General features: G+C 56.7%; 2 non-coding genes across 2 annotated transcripts; both read left to right on the top strand.

Moving 5' to 3' along the window:
* The first annotated feature begins 17,334 nt into the window (after window positions 1-17,334).
* On the top strand, window positions 17,335-17,407 carry TRNAF-GAA (transfer RNA phenylalanine (anticodon GAA)). Its single transcript has one exon. It is a non-coding gene; the product is annotated as a tRNA-Phe (tRNA).
* A 1,190-nt stretch (window positions 17,408-18,597) lies between these two features.
* TRNAA-CGC (transfer RNA alanine (anticodon CGC)) lies at window positions 18,598-18,669 on the top strand. The gene has a single exon. It is a non-coding gene; the product is annotated as a tRNA-Ala (tRNA).

Here is an 18,669-nt window from a genome sequence, read left to right as displayed (position 1 = left end):
TCCGCTGTCAACGACCTAGAAAGGACTCGTACATTTTCCATAGCCCCTGGCCAGGATAAAGTGTTTCCTGACAACCCAGGGAGCAGTAACAGGCAGGAAGGGTGTGCAGCACCTTCCTTTTCGTGAAGAAGATCTGAAGGAGGTGACAAACAGGTTACAATGAACGCACGCCAAGGGATGCTTTCAGGATGGCTCTCTGCACAAAGAGGCTTTTGCCGAGTCTCAGACAGCACGGTAGTTACAGCAAGGTAGAGCACGTACCTGCAACGCTCTCTTGCAGCCCTCGGAGGACGGGAGTGCAGCGGTGGGCCTGGCGGGAGGAGCTGGCTCCCGCCTGCCTGCCTCTTTCGTCCTGGGGGAGCTGCCTGGACATGGGGGGAGCACACTGCAAAGAGACACCAGGAGGAGTTGGCATGAGCACGGGGCAGTTTGGTCTCCCGTTTTTGACTGGTATCAAAGCTCCCCAGGCTGGCAGAAGCAGCGGGGGCCGGGGGGGCCGTTTCCCATGGCAAGGAGGAGCCTTTCCTTAGCCCCATTGGGTGGATGGCAGAGGACTGCACCTCAGGTCTGTTGTAAGGGCAAGGGAAGTGATGTGGGGTGCACTCAACATCTGCCGTCTTCCCCACTAAGAGGCCTGCGGTGGGGCAAACAAGCTCATAAAAACGGTGGGGCATGTGTCAGGGACCTTCCCGAGTCCCTACAGCCGGAACATCCAAAGGGGATGTCTCTCCTACATGGGTGCAAGGATCCCTTTCATCCCTTCCCACAAGGGTCTCACCTGGCAGAAGTCTTCTTCCCCGTGTCTTGCTGCCTTGTGCCTGGCCCCTGGCTTGGCAGCACGGGGAGGGAAAACTTCACCCGCCTCTGCGGGTGAAGCTCCTGCTTGTCAGGACACCCGTCTGTACCTGGGAAAGGAGGAAGCTCTTCAGAGCAGCCCCGTGGGGCGTGCGTTTTAACTGGGCTGTGGTCCCCCAGCGTGGGGCAGGGCCCCGCCTGGACAGCAGGGACCCGTTCCCGTACCTCTTCTGGTCCTGTGCTTTTCTGCAGCCTTCTTGTGCCAGGTGGAGAAAGCCTTGGCCTCCGATCTGCTGAACAGAATGAACTGAAACCTGGAAAGCAAATGGTGACACAGGCTTGAAGAAGGGTCAGCCCCTACCCTCTGCAGCTTCCCAGCGCTAATCCTCCTGACTGTCGTGCAAGGCATGGCATCCCTTTTCCTTTGTGGCCATGCACAGGTTTTACTGGCAATCTCCCCCCAACACCAGAAAATGTAGCTTCAAGTCCTCCCCGTGTGCAGTTGGTTCTCTCTGATGGGAATGACGGCAGGCTGGGCGTGAGAAACACGATCACGATGCCCAGTCACTCCAGGAGAATACACGCGTAGCCCCAGCTCAGCATTAGTTAACCAGAAACCAGTCACTTCAGGATTGATCCCTGACTCGATGCTGAGTGTGGAGCCCTGACAACGTGCACTGCTGAGCAGGAGCTGGGAAGCCGCCCGCTCGGTCGGTCGAGGGCTGCAGAGGAAACACACTCACCTCGGGAACGCATGGGCAGGAGCAGCCTGCATCCCCCGAGTGGTGGTCGCTCCACCGCAGACGGCTGCACCTGGCATCCACAGCCTCTGCAAAGTGACACAGAGCTGTTAGAGGGTTTCCAGGGCAGTTTCCTCTTGGCTCCCAAAGGAAGCAGACCTGTCTCCCGCTCACCCTTCGATAGGCTTCCCAAAGACATTGAAGCAGCCTTCAAAACCTGAGCAACTTACAGTGTGAAGCAGCGCAATGCGGCTGGCCTTGCTCTCCAGCCCTGTGACGCAGTCGTAATAAAACCGCATGCACAGGACATCGTCTTTGCAGGACAGAACGCCAATGTCCTTGAAGGCGAAGGCGAGGCGCTGCCTGTTCCTCAGTTGGAAAGAGTACAAGAGTATGGTCTCTTGCACACAGTCCTTCACCACGTGCTGTGGGAAGGAGGTGGCTCGCGATAGCCACTTGTAGTTCAGTGGCTTGATCTTGACATCGCCTGTAAGGGGAAGGAACATCGTCACTGCCAGCAGCAGGCCAAATTTCCATGTAAGATTCATAACAAAATGCCATAGAAAAGGTCGTTTCTAGAAACAGCTCTTGGGGAGTGGTTTGTTTGGGGGGAGCTCAAGCCGTCCCCCGACCTTTGGAGGCAATTCTCTACTTCTCCCAGCCCTTTCCAAAGAGCAGAGAGCAGGCACCCCGCCCTCAGACATGGAGGGGGAAAGTGGAGGGTGGCCGCTGCCTTCTCACCAGGGATAACCACTGTGGGGAACGCGAGCTCCTGCAGACATAACGCATCAATGTCCAGCCGGAAGACGGGTCTTCGAACCACATACACCTCTTCTTCGCCGTGGAATCGCTCTTGGACCATAGCGAAGGTCCCGAGTCCTGTGACCAGGACACCCTGCCCAGGAAAAAGACAAAAAGGCTGATGAGTGAGTACTTTGGAGACGGGAAAAGTGAAGGCTTTGGAAAAGGCCCACGTTCTCCATTTCTTTTCTTCCCCTCCTCAAAATACTTGCTAACATCCCTTGGCTAGAGAAGATCCCAGGCATTTCCAGCACAGGGAATACCTATGGGACTGATCCCCAGGGATTGTCCTTGGCACGGGCCCAGCATAATCCCCAGTCTCTCTGCTTGGTCTCTCCACTCTGACCATAGCAAAGGGTGAAGCCCTATCGTGTGCCGAATGCTTTCTCAGGCTAGATCGGGACTAGTCTCTCTCGTGGTTGACCAAGAAGCAGCTGTGGGCGCACGGGGTTGTCTCGGTGTGCTGCCGCAATGCTCAGGGAGGGATCACTCCCCAGCGTCCAGGCTCTCCAGGGCAAAGGAGGACCAAGATGCCAGCCCACCTTGTCCAGCTTCAGCTGTCCCAGGATGTACGCAGACACAGCATCCCAGATAGCCACAACCTCTGGAAAGCAAGGGAGAGAGGTGTCAGGCTGCGGGCCAGCCAGCTCACAGCCTCTCGGCAAGCTCCTCGCCCAGGGAGTGACAGATGCAGGTGTCCACAAACAGCTGCGGAGCTGGGCTGTGCCCCAGTTTCAGGCTGCCAGCCTTCCTCTGCTCCCGGGGCAGGGCTGGAGCAGAAATGGGGATGTGGGAAGGGCTCAGGACCAGGGCTGTGGCCACCTAACCCCCACAAAGGGACGGCACCCCAGAGCCCAGGACATGATCTGCCAGCCTGGTGGCACAAGAGGATCCCGTGGGAAGGCGCAGAGGTTCTCCCAAAGGAGACTACTTCAAGGTAAAGGGCTGATTTACAGCAGAGGCATTTCCAGCCGGCTCGTGAGAGCCCTGTGGGAGCTGAAGGATGCCCCAGCCCCGGGGACGCAGGACCCCTTTTCATCCCAGAGCCAGAACCCCAAGAGGTACCAGCTCCCAGGGAAAGCTGGCCCCGCATGGCCCCCCTCGCGAGGGGACCGAGCCATTCCCACGGGAGCCTTGGGGCTCAGGGCAGCCCCAGCACCATGACCCGGGAGTCCTGGTTGCCGCACTGTTCCCCGAGCCCGGTGGGACCCTCAGGCAGGGCTCTCGCGGTAGCCCCCAGCCCTGTCCAGCCACCCCCACAGCCCGGCAGCTGCAGCTTTTGACAGTGGGCAGCCCCGGTGCGACCCCTCGAGAAGGAGCTCCCGAAACCCTTACCCCTGGTGGAGAGCTGCAGGAGCGTGGGGAACAAGCTGCTCAGCTCCACGCTGACGGCCACGGTGCAGCAGCCCTCCATCGCACTTGCTGCTTGCTCTCGGCTCAGGGAAAGGGATGCTCTTCGCAGCTCCTCGCCCAAAACTCCTCTCCAACGTGCCCCTGCTCTGCCTGTCAGGAAGGGTCCTGCCTGTCAGCGAGGGTCCCCCAGAGCAGCCCCGCTGCCTCCCGACCCGCTCCTGGCTGTGGAGCAGAGCAGCTCTGAAGGGCAGCAGTGGGGAGCCCCTGAGCAGTGCCCAGCAGCGCCCAGGCCTCGCCGGGAAGTGCCGGCACTGCCGCAGCGCTGGGGAGACCTCCCTGTGATGTGGGGTATCCCCCTGTGACAGCAGCCCGCATCATTTGAAGGTGCATTATGACACCAGCAGGGAGGCGGCACAAGTGGGGAGAGAGGAGATAGATTTCCCCTCTTGTCCTGGGAAACAGTCATCCCCTCTCTCCCCAGTCCTTTTCCAAAAACCCCGCCTGCCCCCTGCCCCAACATGTCTCTGCTACTGGGACCCCGTCTGGGCAGGTGGGCTTTGGGGGTTGGCTGCGGTTGGGCAGTTACAAGAGATGGGATCGAAGGCCTGTGGGATGCAACAGACCCTCCAGCGTGCACAAACGCTCTCTGCTGCGTCGCTTGCATGGTAGGAGTAGGATGGGCTTTATTGCACTGGTTTTGGCTGGGATGGAGTTAATTTTCTCTGTAGCAGCCCATGTGGTGCCGTGTGTTGGATTTGCGACCAAAACAGTCCTGATAACACATCGATGTTTTAGCTATCACTCAACACTGCTTGCACAGCATCAAGGCCTCCTCTGTTTCTCACGCTGACCCACCAGCAACGAGGCTGGGGGTGGGCAAGAAGTTGGGAGGGGACACAGCCGGGGCAGCTGGCCCCAACAAACCAAAGGGATATCCCACACCACATGACGTCGCGCTCAGCAATAAAAGTGGGGGAAAGAAGGAACAAAGCGTGTGTGGGGTGTACGTTCAAGGCTATGGCGTTTGTCTTTCCAAGTTACTGTTATGCCTGATGAAGCCCTGATCATAATGAATAGCAAAAGGTTCAGTTGCCCTAAATTTTGGCATCTGCTGTCATTTCAACTGGCCAAAGGAATTTCCCAACAACCTCCAAGAAGATGCCCCCAAATGTTGTCCGCTCTCTCAGAGTTGCTCCAGTAGAGCTTGCAGTTACCTGCACATATCTTGGACCATCTCTAGTACCTCACATGCCACCAGGTGTTTGTGTCTGAGCAGCTCACTGTGCCCTCCCTCTCCACTGAGACAAGGAGCTCACATGCAGGTGGCCATTTTGTGCACACCTGAACTGAGGCAAGAGGACTCCCACCTCCTTTGATGGATTTGTGGGTTTGTGGTGTGCATGGGAGGGAGCCAAGTCCCTTTCTGGCCCCAGGGCTGAAAACACAGGAGGAGGTGCCGCCGTTGACTCGGCTGAATCCCTTGCCTCCGCAGGGGTACAGGAGATCCCTCCCTGGCCCTGTCTGGGTGTCCTGCCTAACGATGGGACAAGGAAAGGCAATTCTCATGCCCGGTTTTTTTCCTGAGGTGAGAAATGACACTGCTGGAAAGAAGTCTCTCTCCCCAGCTGAGGGAGGGAACGTCAGTGATTCCTTCAGCCTGTTTCACAGCAGGTTCCCCTGGAGCCCCAGGGCCACCTGAAGGGAGCCCAGAGGTGGGGAGAAAAAGTGATGCCTTGGGCTGGTCCTCTGCTGCTGAGCTGGGCTGGCTCCTGGGATGGAGGGAGCTCCTGGCAACTGGGCAGCGCTGCAGAGAGACAGCTCTGCCCAGGAGCAGCTCCTCTGCAAAGCGCAGCAGGGCTGAGGGCACTGCTTGCAGGCACCGAGGGGAGAGGAGCAAGGCAGGGAGAGGTTAAAGGCAGCGTGGAGTAGGAGGGTGCTGAGACCTGACTGGGGGAGAAATGTTGCAACCACAGAACTAGCTGAAGCTGGCAGGTGCAAGCAGCATGAAGCAGAATAGGACCAAGGAAACAATTCCGAGAGAATGAGGTAACTTCAGAAGGCGGCCAGCCCAGCAACCAAGAAAACCAACAAGAAATCAAGAGACCACCGACCAGGCTTAAGTGATTGGACTTGGGGATGGGATGATGGGTGGTACGTTCCGGGAAATCTGTCTGTAAGGGTATAATTGGGGTCTGCGATCAGCACTAGGGGTCCCTCCTTGGAGGCACCCAGCTCGTGCTGCTCTGCATGGTGGATAAATAAACCCTTATTTCCCCAGCAGATTGGCGACTCGTCTTCTGCGAGCAGGAGCCTAGGGCCGAGCCCTGTGAGGTGGCACCTGCATAATTCCTACCATGGCCTAGGTGGCGGCTGCGTAATTCCTGAAACAACAAGCCAGGTGCCTGCTTCTGCCCTATCACCTCCCATTCCACCCATGACATCGCAAGCAGCTGCACAAGCCAGGGGCTGGCCCCCGGCCTCACACCTCCTCAACCACCTATGACATCACAAGCGTCTGCAAAAGCCAGGAGCTTACTCCTGCCCTAATAGCTACACCTGCCATTGACACCAGAAGCAGCTGTACAAGCCAGCTGCCTCCTCCTGCCCTATCACAGATGCAGGTCAATATGACAACACAAGCACCTCCACAAGCCCTCTAACTACTCAAACACATGTGACATCGCAAGGACCTGCGGAAGCCACCTACATAGTCCTGCCCTAACAGCCACTCGGCCACCTGTGACATCACAAGGACCTGCACAAGCCAGCTGCATGCCCCTGCCCTACCAGCTCCTCGGCCATCAGTGACAACATAAGCAGCAGCACAAGCCAGGTCCCGCTCCTGCCCTGTAACGTCTTCAGGGACTTAGGACGTCACAGGCAGCGACACAAGCCAGGGGCCTGCTCCTGCCCTAAGAGCACAGAGCCACCATTGACGTGACAAGCTCCTCAGAAGCCAGGTGCCCTTTCATACGCAGTCAGTTACTTAGCTACCAGTGACATCAGAAGGAGCTGTAAAAGCCAGGTCCTCCTCCTGCACTACCACCTACTCAGACACCTATGACATCACAAGCACCTGCACAGCAGGAGCGTCCTCACTTCCAACACCCTGGCTTTTTCACCATCTCCCCGTGCTCTCCTCTCTCCCAGGCACCTCTCTCACCCACTCCATGACCTCCCAATGCCCCTGTCTGTCTTTGTGTTGGTGTGGCACGTTACCTCGGAAGCATTGTCCCAGCCAGGTCACCCGCACCTCCTTCTCCCTCTGCTGTCATCGTGACTGTCCCAGCTGTCTGATGTGCTTTTTGACCTCAGGCGCCCTCTCGTCCTGCCTCCCTTCTGCTGTTAAGTCCTGTTCCTGCAAGAGAAGTGACAACCAGTTGGTGTCCCCTCTGTGGCACCTTACCTGCATCTTCCTGCGCTGGACAGCTGGTGGGAACTGTCACCATCAGCCTCAGCAATGCGTGAAGTCTTCTCCTGGCACAGGAACAGCTCTGGGTGTGCTTGGTGCGTACCATGCTTCCTGAAGGAGAACGGCAACACTCAGAATGACTCCTGGGCAACGTTCTGCTGCGAGAGCTGATTGGAAGGCAGGTTTGCCGCACGTCCCGAGCCTGGTCCAGGGTTCTCCCTGTCCCCCAGCTCGGCCACGGGTCCCACATCTGCCTCCTTCCAGCAGGATTTTGGAAAGCCCGTTCCCAGCTGTGAGCGCCAGCCCAAGGGCACGGGGCAGAAACAGCTCCCACCCCCGAGGGCCCCAGCCCCCAGCTGGCCTCTGTCCCCACACTACTAACACTTCCAAACAGGCTCTCCCTCTAACTGAATTATCTTCCGTTTGAAGAAAAGAAACACTATGCTTCCAGGTTAAGTAGGCTAAGGCGGTTAGAGGGAGATTTGGGCTTCAATTCCAGAACAAAAGAATTTCCATTACACAATCTCAGCCACCACCTCCACGACCGTCTTGTCAGTGACCCACAAATGCTGCGCTGTAAAACATCTAATAACGGCTAATAAAAAGAATCCTCTCCTCCCCAAATCTTTGTTTCCCTCATAGCCTCAGACTACCGCAGTAATAATCATACCATTATTTTGTAATTACCACCCATCTGAAACCCCTCCAAAGCATCATTCCCTGACCTGACTGACAGCACTGTTGGTAAGGGAGAACCACCACTAACCACGCACCCACCCGTTAGTCCTTTTGCAGCAAGGCCTCTGTGACCAAGCACGTCTACACGGATACCTCTGCCTGAAAGGAGACGACCACGTCCTCTGTAAATCTTTGAAAAGAACAGTACACTGAAGGAAAACTGTTCGTATCAACTGTAAATGACACGTTTCTGCTGTCAAAGGTTGTAACGCTTTGGAGTATCTTCGCCATCCTCATCTTCTTTGTCTTCACTCTCTTCTGATGACACTAGAACTCCCGTACCTCAACAGAACGTTAACCTGTTCAAGTACTCTTGCAAAGCATATAAAATCCAAAATGCCCTACACAGATGCCTGCAGGTTTTGCTATTACCCTCACGTTAACGACACAATCAGTCCTGCCAAACCTACAGCCTGCAAAACCGGAAGACGATCAGCACACAGGCTCATATGGATCGAACTTGTTCTGTCCTTGCCAAAACCGCTGGCGACTTGTCATCAGCCTCAGTGACTAACAGCAGGCAAGACTCATCTGGCTTAGCTCTGACGCAGCTCCGAGGAAAATGGCTACTTCAGAAAGTCACGTCTTGTTGTCTTGGGAAAGTGTTTCAAGGAAATGTTTTTAATACTCTAGAGTGGTAAGTCTAAGCATGGTAATCTCGCTCCACGTCCTAGCTCTGCCACAGATGAAACCTACCTGCTCATTAAAATGGATTAAATGTTATTCCTTGGAAAGCACTACCATTCTTTTTTTTTTTTTTTTGTCTCTTCACCAAAAGGGTGGCACTTCTTTCCTAATGCAAGACGAGTTACGTGGGGTATAGAGACAGCCCATGGAAAACTGAGCAATGAGTCTGTGATCACTGCCATCCCCATTCCTTGGCACTCCAACACTCCTAGCACACTCCTGTCCTTGCTGCGGTCAAGTCACGCAGGCTACGTGACACGTATCAGATGCTGACTTCACCAGGTATTGCCCAAATCACCTCTTATTCAAGATCTGATCAGCTCAACTACTGCCACAGCCTTTTCTGTTCTTACATGCAGTCTCGTCCTATTCTGGCCCTCTCAGAAAGCTCCTACAAGGATTGTCTCACTCACTGCCTTAATCGCAACTAACGGTCTCCTTAACAGCTTGAAGTTGTTTCCGTCACTTCACACATACACTTAATATGGCCTTTTGTGACCCAGCCCCCTTCCTTGTGTGATTTCTCACCGACTACCAAGATGACAGCTCTCAAGTATATGTCCTGTGACCCGCTTCCACCAACTGTCCCCTGCTACACACCAACAGGAGCAGCACTGTCTTGTCCCATGGCCATCTCCATGCTCGGGAGGAGCTGTGCACACACCCCTGCAACCGGCCTTGCTGCCGGGTGCTGCTCAAGGCCATGAAAACTGTCATGCTATGGCTGTACCCACACCACTGTTCCTCATGCTGAGTGACACCGCCCATTTCTATCAGCCTGCCACCTATGAGAAAGTGGAAGCATGTTTTATTGTAAGAGGAAACCCTGAATTGGAAACTTAGTTCACGGCCTCATTTGCCCCTCCATGCACATATCCAGTGAACAGCCCAGGAAACGTTACAGAAGTGATTAGCAAAGCAAACCCAGGGCACCTCGAGAGACCCCGTAACTACACGGGTCTGTCTTTCCTCTTCACCCCCAAGGTCCCAAAGCACCGAGGCAGGAGCAGGCAGGGCAGTCGTGCGCTCGGGTCGCACTGGGGACGAGAGAGCAGGAACAGCCCTCTGGCACCCAGGATTAGGAACAACAATTGCTGCTCTGAGCTGGGGTTACTCCACGTGCAAGGACAGTACTGATCCAGATACGAAACTGAGGGTGTCAGTTAATCCCAGGTGCCACATACACTGTACCGTCTTCCATCACCTCCTCTCGATGAACTATTTTCCAGTCTCTTCCATCTCTCCCCAGTTCAGATACCTGCACTCTGGCTCGGGGCTGACTGGGGGCTGGCGACCCTCGGGGCAGCAGCAGGAACCGCTCTGACCCTGGTTGTGGGGTTGTCCCTGGGGCTGAGCACTCGGGCCCAGGGCTAATGAACTGGGCCATGGTGGGGCCCATGGGCGGTGAAGCCTCCAGGTGCCTGCCAGGCCCATCCACACTGGGAGATACCTGCTCTGGCACCTGCAGCACGCCTGAGCTGAGCTGAGCTGAGCTGAGCTGAGCTGGCCTGGGCCTGGGCCTGGGCCTGGGCCTGGGCCTGGGCCTGGGCCTGGTTTGTAGTTCCTGTTCCTGTTCCTGGCCCTTGTCCCCCCTCACCCCGGCTGCCCCCAGCCCACCTCTCACCCATTTCTCCTCAGGCTGCTCAGCCTCCACCCCCTCCGGCCCCGCCCCAGTCCAGCTGTGACTGACAGGCTGCCTCCGGTTCCGCTGATTGGCTCAGCTGTGGCCAATGGTGCGGCCGTTGCTGGGTGGGCACAGGCAGCCCAGGCCTCTCCTCACAGAGCTGCCCTGTGCCTGCTGCCCCTCAGCTCGCTCCTCAGCCAGCCGGGACACTGGGCCTGCGGAGAGACGGCCTTCAAGAAGGGCCGTTGCACCTGGAGCTGTTCTCTCAGCAGCACAAGGTGTGTGCACAGCTCTGCTGTCCCTCGGTGTGCTCATGGGGTCTGGGCCTGCTCAGGGAGAGAGGGGAGGGAAAGGGGGGTGAAGAGGAGGGGAGGGGACAGGAGAGGAGCTGCCCTGGATCTGCTCTGGATCGGGGAGTCTTCCCCAAAATGCGTGTCTGTCTGTGCTGCCAGCCACAGCCCTGAGCAGGAGGAGCTGCGTGATGGGAGCCGGTGGTGTCAGCCAGGCCGGCACCTGGCAGGAGAGCCCCCGGTCCTACCGCCTGTGCGAAGCCCAGCACCCAGGGCCTTCCTCAGGCCTCACCTTCCCCCAGGCGGTGAGGAGGAGAGACGCCCTGTCCTGGTGTGGCCCAGGGCATCCTCCTGTGGCTGGAAGGAAGGACAGAGCCCCCTCGCTCTCCCTACGGGCTCTGACCGCTGTCCTTCCCTTCTGTCCCCAGGGCTCCCCAGCAGTGGCAGGCCCCGCAGGGCTTCAGGGCCAAGCAAAGGCAGGGGCTGCTGGGGCTCAGGGCAGCTTTGGGCACCTCCCAAGCTGAGGCGCGGCTGCCCCTTTGCTTCTGCAGATGCAGATATGTGCTACCTCCTTTGTGGTCAAAACTGTTTCTCCTCGTGGCACGTGGACGGGACAGATGCCACGTCCCTGTTAGTCTGGGAGGACTTGAGGGAAACGAGGAAGTCCCAGCATGCACACAGGTAGGGGGACAGTGGAAAGGAGCCCTGTCAGGGTTGTTCTGCTGTTTCGCATCTGAACTCAGACATTTGTGTGTACCAAAGTCAGCTTTTTTTAAATTTAATTTAGCTTTTGCTAATGATTACTTCTTTTGGGGTCCTGTGACAGTGACAGTAAGTTTGTCTGCCTGCAGCAGTGCAGCAGTTAAAACTACCACTGAAACAGTTTTGACGATGGGTGCTGTTCTGTGTATTTTGGTTTTGGTACTCACTTCAGTGAGCTAGAATTACTTCCTTGCGATTAGGTGACGGGGATCTTCTTGCACCGATTTTCTCTTTCTGGAGTGTGTCCTGACAGCCTTTGTCATCCAGAGCTGTCCCCTCTGTTCCCGAAAGTAGCGATGGCAGCGATGTGGAACGTCTCCTGTGAGTAACGGCTTCACCAGTAGGCTTGGGTTTTGTGAATCCCCATGGATAAATGCGTGTGGCAGGTGCTCCATTCCTTAATTTTGATGTGCTGACAATCTAGAGTGAATCTGGAGGTGTTTCGTCCTCCTTGTCGTCCTCCTCCTCGTCCTCCTCCTCCTTTTCCTGTTCTTCCTTCCCATTTTTCTTCCTCCCCTTCCTCCTCTTCTTTTTCCTCCTGCTCCTCCTCTGATTCTTTGTCCTCCTCTTCCTGTTCTCCCTCCTCCTATTCTTCCTCCTCGTACTCCTCCTGTTCTTCTTCCTCCTCCTCCTCCTCCTCTTCTTTTTTTGTCTTGTTCCTCCTCTTGCTTCTCCTGTTCCTCCTCTTCCTGTTCTTGCTCCTGTTCTTCTTCCTCTTCTTATTCCTCCTTCCCCTGTTTTTCCTCCTGTTGTTCCTTCTCCCCCTCCTCCTCCTTTTCTTGTACTACTTCCTCTTCTTCCTCCTCTTCCTCCTCCTCCTCCTCCTGCTCTTCCTCCTTTTCCTGCTCCTTCTCCTGAGTATTATTTTCCTCCTCCTCCTGCTGTTCTTCTCCTCCTCTTCCATCTCCCCTTTTTCCTTCTCCGGTATTTCCTCCTCCTTCTCCTCCTGTTCTTCCTCCTTCTTTTCTTCTTTCTCCTGTTCTTCCTCTTCCTCCTCCTGTTCTCCTTTCTCCTTGCTCAATTCCTCCTGTTCTTCCTCCTCCTCCTCCTTTTCCTCTTCATCCTTATTCTTTTCTGCTTTCTCCTCCTCCTTATCTTCCTTCTCTTTCTCTTCCTCTCCCTCCTCCTGCTTTTCCTCCTGTTCTTCTGTTTTTCCTCCTCCTCCTCCGCCTCCTGTTCTTCCCCCTCTTCCTTTCTTCCTGTTATTCCTCCTCCTCATCCTCCTCCTTTCTCTTCTCCTGTTCTTCATCCCCTTGTTCCTCCTCCGGCTCTTCTTCCTCCTCCTTTTGTTCCTCCTCCTGTACATCCTCTTCCTCCTCTTCTTCCTCCTCTACTACCTGCTGTTCTACTTCTTCCTCCTCCTACTTTTGTCCTTCCTTCTTTTCCTCCTTAGGTTCCTCCTCAAACTCCTCCTCTTCTTGCACTTCTTCTTCTTCTTCTTCTTGTTTTTTCTCATGTTCTTCATCCTGGTCTTCCTACTGCTCTTTCTCCCCGTCTTGTTCTTCTTTCTCCTCCTTTTCATCTTACTCCAGCTTTTCCTCCCCGTCTTCTTCCTCTTCGTCATTCTCCTTCTCTTTTTCCTTCTCCTCCTCCTTCTGCTCATCTTCCTCCTCCTCCTCCTCCTCCTCCTCTTCTGCCTCTGCATGTTTATCCTCTGCATGTTCTTCCATTCAACAAAAAGTTGTCTCTGCCGCTCCGTGGCTCACCCAGTGCTCCCAATGCCACCCCAGTACTGCCAGTGAGGCTTCCTGGCTTCCCGCTGTGGTCCCAGCGCTGCCCTAGTGCTCCCAGTGCGCTCCCAGACTCCCCACAGTGTTCCCGGTGCGGCTCCAAGACTCCCCCCAGCTTTCCCAGTGCCATCCCAGTGCCCCCAGTTTGCCTTGCTGGCTCCCACGAGTGCTCTCAGTAGCGCCCCAGTGCCACTCCCTGGCTCACCCAGTGCTCCCAGTGCTGCCCCACTGCTCCCAGTGTGCTTCCTGGCTCCCCCTAGTGCACCCAGTGCCATCCCAGTGCTCCCAGTGTGGCTCCCTCACTCTCCCCAGTGTTCCCAGTCCCGCTCCAGTGCTCCCAGTGCGGCTCCCTGCTGCTCCCCAGTGCTCCCAGTGCCATCCCAGTGATCCCAGTGCCATCTCATTGCTCCCAGTGCTGCTCCCTGGCTCCCCCAGTGCACCAGTGCCATCCCAGTGCTCCCAGTGAGGATCCGTGGCCGCCCAAGTGCTCCCAGTGCTGCTACCTGGCTCCCTCAGTGCTCCCAGTGCCATACCAGTCCTCCCAGTGCGGGTACCTGGCTCCCCCCAGTGCTCCCAGTACTGCTCCCTGGCTACCCCCAGTGCTCCCAGTAGCATCCCGGTTCTCCCAGTGCTGTACCAGTGTCCCAGTGTCGCTCTGAGACTCACCCCAGTGCTCCTGGTGCTGCCCCAGTGCTCCCGGTGCGGCTCCCTGGTTCTCTTCAGTGCTCCCACTGCCATCCCAGTGCTCCCAGTGCTGCTCCCTGGTTACTGCCAGTGCTCCCAGTGCCAGGACCTTGCTCCCCCCTGTGCTCCTAGTCCCGCCCCAGTGCTACCAGTTTGGCTCCCTCACTCTCCCCAGTAGTCCCAATACCACTCCCAGTGCTGCCCCAGTGCTGTAAGTACTGTCCCAGTGCTCCCAGTTTGGCTTCCTCACTCTCCCCCGTCTTCCCAGTTCCCCTCCCAGTGCTGCTCACTGGCCCTCCCCTGTGCTCCCAGTGCCATCCCAGTGCTCCCAGTCTGGTTGCAGACTCTCCCCAGTGCTCTCAGTTCGGCTCACTGGTTACCCCCAGTGCTCCCAGTGCCATGCCAATGCTCCCAGTTCCCTCCCAGTGCTCACAGTTTGGTTTCCTCACTATCCCCCATCTTCCCAGTCCCACCCCAGTGCTCCCAGTGCTGCTCACTGGCTCCCCCCTGTGCTACCAGTGCCGTCCCAGTGCAGCTTCCTGGCTCCCGGCAGTGCTCCCAGTGCCACCCCAGTGTTCTCAGTCTGGTCGCAGACTCTCCCCAGTGCTCCCAGTTTGGCTCACTGGCTAACCCCACTGCTCCCAGCGCTGCTCCCTCCCTATCCCCAGTGCTCCCAGTGCCATCCCAATGCTCCCAGTGCGGCTCCCAGACTGCCCTCAGTGCTCCCGGTTCCACATCAGGGCTCCCAGTGCCGCTCCCTGGCTCCCCCCAGTGCCGCCCCAGTGCTCCCAGTTCCCTCCCAGTGGTTCCTGTGCTGTTCCCTGGCTCCCTCCGTGCCTTCCCAGTGCTCCCAGTTCAGCTCCCAGATTCCTCCCAGTGCTGCTACCTGTCTCCCCCCAGTGCTCCTAGTGCGCCACCAGGGCTCCAGTTCAGTTCACTGGCTCCCCCCACTGCTCCCAGGGCCGCTCCCTGGCTACCCCCAGTCCTCCCAGTGCCATCCGAGTCCTCCCAGTGCGGCTTCCTGGCTCCCCACAGTGCTCCCAGAGCTGCTCTGAGACTCTCAACAGTGATCCTAGTGCCCCTGCCCAGTGCTCCCAGTTCAGCTCGCTAGTTCCCCCAGTGCTCCCAGTACCACTCCCTGGCTAACCCCAGTGCTCCCAGTGTCATCCCAGTGCTCCCAGTGCTGCAGCAGTGGTCCCAATGCGGCGCCGAGACTCCCCTCAGTGCTGCCAGAGCCATCCCAGTTCTCCCAGTTTGGTTCCCTGGCTCCTCCCAGTGCCACCCCAGTGCATTAAAACAAAGAGGCCAGCCCCAGAGCTGGCTTAGGGCGTGGAGATGACGAGAGATGGCCCAGGGACACACCACGGCCAGCAGCAGTGTTTGCCGCATCCAAGTGTCCTCCTCCCAACCCCACAGAGCTGCTTGGTGCTGCCGGAATCTCCTATTTCCCCCAACCTGCTGCTTGTACAGACCAGACGTGGTGGTTCCGCTGCATCTCCTGAAAGAAAGCAGGGGAGCAAGAGTGCAGAGGCGAGGGGAGAGAGAGGTCCCCATGGAGTGGAGTCCTTGGAATTAAATGCCTTTTGCGGAGGTTTCTCACGTCAGGACAGGCCAGGAAAACAGAAGAAAAAAGGAGTGGGAAGACTCCGGCAGGCAACATCTCAAAGGGGCTGAGCTCTGCCTGCTAGCCAGTTGTACTAGCTCTCCGGACAGCAGTAACAAGAGCAGCAGCAGCAGCAGCTCCCGAAGACAGGCAATTTACAGAGCATAGTCTCTTCTCAGCAGATACAAGCATAACCCTGACACCTCGCCTACCCTAAGCAGCCCCCTCCTGCGCCACTCCTGGGAGAGGAGCAAGCTTATTACTTACTGCACAAAGGATATAACAATGATTCAAAGCTACCAATGCAAAATCAAAGTTAGCAATACAAAATCTTAGTGCACTATCATACAAGGTTATGCACGATATTGGTCACTTACCAAAGATCTGCAGCTGGTTAGAGGTCTCTCAACCTTGAGGATTAACCCTGAGAGGTGTCCCAGCTCCAGGGGAGGTCACCATCGCGCAGCCAGCTGCTTAGCAGGGAGAACTCAAAGAAGGCTCACTTAGGCCGTCACATTTATGGAATAAAGTGCTTGGCTCGTAGCCAATTTACATGCAATGGAAAAGGTAGGCATGAGACTCCTTGTACCCATAACTTTCTCTGTTCCTTGATAAATGAGTCTTGGAGGAACCACCTGCTATTCATGTGTTAATCGCATGGTCGCTGTTCCAGTTTCCAAACCCATGTGCATCAATGCTCACCATGTCACTCTGTTCCTGTGTGGGTTTCCAGAGAACAGATCGGAACTAGAGAGGTTCTTGGCCCGGTTTCACCTAGGCCTTTACCTTCTTTGGAGCCTGAATCAAACTACCACTAGTTTAGTCATGGCGTCGAGTGCATCTGTCACAGGGACTCAGCTCCCTCCCATGCCTGCCACAAACCCACAGCTGGTGGGATTCCTCTTGCCTCAGTTCAGGTGTGCACACAATACAGTCCTCTGAAGACTGGAAGAAATCAAATGTCACTCCAATGTTGTAGCTATTGCTGAACCGTGCTTGCACAGCCTCAGGGCCTTCTCTGTTCTCTCTCTTCCTCCCCAGTGAGTAAATTGTATTTGTGGATGAGGGAAGAGCAGGGGACGTCATTTAGCAAGGCAAAGATTTACACTGTGTATTGGTGTCCATGTCCAGATTTTGGCAGCAGGGGGGGCTGCAGGGGTGGCCTCTGTGAGAAGAGGCCAGGGGCTGCCTCCATACCAGACAGAGCTGGTTCCAGCCGGCTCCAAAATGCACCCACCGCTGGCCAAAAACTGAAGCCATCAACAAAGCTGGTGGAACCTCTGTGAAAGCATATTTAAGAAAGGACACAACTGCCAGAGTGGGAGAGGAACGAGGGGAAAAAAGTGTGAGAAACAGCCCTGCAAGCACCAAGGTTGGTGAAGAAGGAGGGAGAGGAGGTACTCCAGGTGCCAGAGCAGATGGTCCCCTGCATCTCGTGGAGGAGACCACAGTGGAGAAGGTATTTCCCTGCAGCCCGTGGAGAAGACCACAGTGGAGAAGGTAAGCCCTGCAGTCTGTGGAGGACCCAACACTGGAGTCATCGGATATTTCCTGAAAGAATGGCTGCTTGAGGATAGTCCCTGCTGGAGCAGGTTTATATCGAAGGACTGTAGCCCGTAGGAGGGATCCCATGGAAAAGTGTTAGAAGGAAGGAGCAGCAGAGAGGGACTGTTATGGGCTGACCACAACCCCCATTCCCCATCCCCCTGCGCTGCTCGGGGGGAGGAGGCGGAAGAGTTGAGAACAAAGGAGTGAAGTTCAGGCAAGGAGAAAAGGGTGGGGGCAGGCCTTCCATGGGGAAGGAGATAAGGTCTTCCACCGGCCCCATGCTTCTTCCACCCTCAGCCTCTGTAGTTGCGCATGTCTGGCCTGTCCACTTGCCTTCGCCACTGTCATGTTTGTACAAGGCCCACACACATCTTGGCCCGTACAGTGTAAGCTAGCATCTACCCAAACCTGGAGCCCACCTGGCTTTGGAGGCAGGGAGGGGCCAGGTCCCCTCTGCCTGGGGCTGGGCACAGCTTTTCTCTGGGAACCTGCCTGAGGAGCACTCCTTGTGTGTGTCAGCCTGTGGCCTGGCATGGGTGGCACAGGGACAAGGGCTGCTGGGGCAGGGCTGAAGTAGCTCAGCTGGGAGAGCGTTAGACTGAAGATCTAAAGGTCCCTGGTTCAACCCCGGGCTTCAGCAATGATTTTCTCCCTTAGATTATTGCAGAGCCCGTCTGCCGCCTTCCAGCCTGCCCCAGCCCTGCTTGTTCCTTCCCCTCTTGCCAGAGTACGGTCCCTGCTCTGTAGCTGCAGATCTGCAGCTTAGAAGGAGCCTTCCTCCAGCACCACAAGTCCCCAGCCTCCCCCTGGGCAGGCCTCTCCATTCAGTGCTCTTTTGGGGTGGTCCCCAGCTGCCCCTCCTTCCCTGCTCCACAGGGGTTGGGATCTCTCCTCTGCAGGACCTCTGCAAAGATCCTGTCTGTCTCCTCTTTGTCATTCTCAGTGGTGCACAGGCTGCTCCCCACCTCACACACCTCCTTCACCTGGTCCTCAGTTCCCAGACCAGAGGCCACCATCGCCCCAGTCCCAGGGAGAGGCACTCCCTGGAGCTGAGGCCTGAACAGCAGCATCCTTCCTCTGGAGGTCTGTCGCAGCAAGACCTCTGATGTGCCCAGGACAGTTGACAAAGCTATGCTGAGGATCGTCCACTGTAGTGCATGGGCGTCAGTGTTGTTCGGTCACACACTGTCCTGAGCAGAGTTTCTTGGCCCCCTCTGCCCCCCTGCTGCAATGATTGATGAAATGCATATGTGCTCCTCTCTGGGCATCAGCCCCATGGAGATGGAAGCCTGCCCTTCACCCCACCTCCAGGGATGCTGGTGGGAAGAGGGGTGCAGGGGGAGGCCCGGTACCTGGATGAGGACGTGTGAAATTTCATGTCCCCCCACCACACACCCTGGGGTGCCATCAGAGCCTGGGGGCACCTCACCCCAGGGGGGCATTTCCCTAACCCTGTTGCTCTGCTCCTGCTGTGGAGTCGGGGACAGATGTGGCACAGAGGGGTGAGTGTTGCCCTGGGTGGCAGAGGAGGCTCAGGGGCTTTCTCCTCTCCATCAACCCCAGAGTGGGTCAGAGCATGGGAGCAGTGCCTGCAGCAAGAGCCTCCTCCTGCCCCATTGCCCTGCAGAGACGTTGAAGGGGCAGTGCTCTGCAGTGCAGCCCTGTGCCAGGATCAGGCCCCAGTGGCGAGGTAGGACTGTCTTCCCCCATCTTAGGAGGATTCCAGTACTATTTTCTGCAGAGGGTCCCTGGGCACCCAGGGGACAACAGGCTGTGCTTGTCATAGACATGTCACTGGAGGAGAGTGTCTCTCCTGCTGGCAGGCGCCAAGGGGATGTAGCTCAGTGGCAGAGTGCCTGCTTCGCATGTGGGAGGTCCTGGGTTCAATCCCCAGCATCTCCA

The sequence above is a fragment of the Aptenodytes patagonicus genome, chromosome 29 (genome assembly GCF_965638725.1).
Source record: "Aptenodytes patagonicus chromosome 29, bAptPat1.pri.cur, whole genome shotgun sequence".
Classification (NCBI taxonomy): Eukaryota; Metazoa; Chordata; class Aves; order Sphenisciformes; family Spheniscidae; genus Aptenodytes; species Aptenodytes patagonicus.
The sequence above is the reverse complement of the archived record's forward strand: the minus strand, read 5'-3'. Positions and strand labels throughout refer to the sequence as shown.